Genomic DNA, 2,033 nt, shown 5'->3' on the forward strand with positions numbered 1-2,033 from the left:
CTCACGCCTGTCGTTGGTCTTGCATAGAGGTAGAGCGCCCCCAGGGAAGGGGGTCGACGGTTTCTCATAGTGATAGAGTACCCTGGAGGGTCGATGGTCTCACGTAGAAATAGAGCACCCCAGGGGATCGACGGTCTCTTGTAGAGGTAGAGCACCCCAGGGGGGTCGACGGTCTCTTGTAGAGTTAGAGCACGCCAGGGGGTCGACGGTCTCTTGTAGAGGTAGAGCACCCCAGGGGGTCGACGGTCTCTTGTAGAGATAGAGCACCCCACGGGTCGACGGTTTCGTATCCATTTACATTGTCTATCTCTGGAAGTGGTTTCCTATGTCAACTGATATTAGGCGTTAAATCGCTAGACCATGCCCTCGACGGTCGACATAGCCCAAGCGGCTAGGCGAAGAGTCATTGAAACCAAAATTTTGGTTTAGGCCCTAAACTATTAGACCATGCCCTCAACGGTCGATATAGCCCAAGCGGCTAGGCGGAGAGCCATTGAAACCAAAAATTTGGTTAAGGCCCTAAACCGCTAGACCATACCCTTGACGGTTGACATAGCCCAAGGGGCTAGGTGGAGAGCCTTGAAAAGTAAAAAAATTGACTAAGGCCCTTAACCGCTGGACTACCTCTCTACGGTTGACATAGCCCACGCGGCCAGGCGAAGAGCCTTGAAAAGTTAAAAAATTGGCTAAAGCCCTTAACCGTCAGACTACCTCTCTACGGTCGATATAGCCCACGCGATCAGGCCAAAGTCAAAAAATTGGCTAAGGCCCTTAACCACCAGACTACCTCTCTACGGTCGATATAGGCCAAGCGGAGAGCTTTGAAAAGTCAAAAAAATTGGCTAAGGCCTCTAACCGCTAGAATACCTCTCTACAGTCGATATAGCACACGCGGCTAGGCGGAGAGCCTTGAAAAGTCAAAAAATTGGCTAAGGCCCTTATACACTCCTTTCCTAACTCCAACTCGGCCCACGTGGCTAGGCGAAAAGACCTAAATGGTTAGAATGTTAGCTGAGGCCATCAGTCATTGTAATCAGGCCTAGCGCATGCGAGACAAATGACATTCACCCATGCTATCAAACAATCGAATTTGAGAAATAACGCTAGGAGAAACAAGCTTTAACATTAATAACCGCTGATAACATAGCATTCATACAAAAAGCATGTAATGTACTCTTGCCCATACCCCGGACAAATAGGAAACGATGCTACATGAAGAAATAAAAGGCAACAAAAAAAAAGAGAACTGACAAAAGGTGCTACTGCTAAGTCATGCTTCAACTCGAAGGGGAAACAACACCACTGCCACCCCGCGACGAAGGACAAAGTGACCTAGATGACTGTGCCCCACTCTCCTTCCCCTTGCGCTGTGCAAGAAACTTGTCAAAACTAGAGGGGTTAATGGAAGGGTGCTCAGTCGATATCCACTCCTTGGTCAGTTTGATGGACACCGCCATCGCCTTCCTCCCGTACGAACGCAAAGCCCAAGCACAATCAAATGATGACATGTACTGCTCAACAGACGACTCCAAGTCCCCAGTATACCCAGCAGAGGCCTTATACCTCCCAAACGCCTCCTCCTGAGCACGAGCAAACGCAGACCGCAGATTGTCGTTCTCTATCTCCTACTCGCGGGCTCAAGCCTCCGACGCCTCAAGAGATTTCTTTAAGGAAGATATCTTCTTCTTGTGGTGATGAGTCTCCTTTTTCTTTTCCTCTGCAAGAGTCTTCAGCTCTAAGGCCTGGCGACAACTCGATTCAGCAAGCCCGGTCTGAAGGGCCACCACCTAAAGGATGAGAAGATAATATAAGAGTCCAGTGGTATAATCATGCATAAAAAATTAGAACATATGTACATAGAATTAGAAGCGTACCCTCTGAAGATAGACTGCCGCAACCCTCTCAATATCATCCGCGCTACGCCCTGCAATCGACCTGGTCTGCGACAGTGTCACTAAAGACTTAAGCACCTCCATCTCCCGATAACCCCGGGTGGGAGGAAACCCGAAATTACGAAGTGAACCCTCATGCCC

The sequence above is a fragment of the Olea europaea genome, chromosome 10 (assembly GCF_002742605.1).
Source record: "Olea europaea var. sylvestris chromosome 10, O_europaea_v1, whole genome shotgun sequence".
In the NCBI taxonomy this organism is placed as follows: domain Eukaryota; kingdom Viridiplantae; phylum Streptophyta; class Magnoliopsida; order Lamiales; family Oleaceae; genus Olea; species Olea europaea.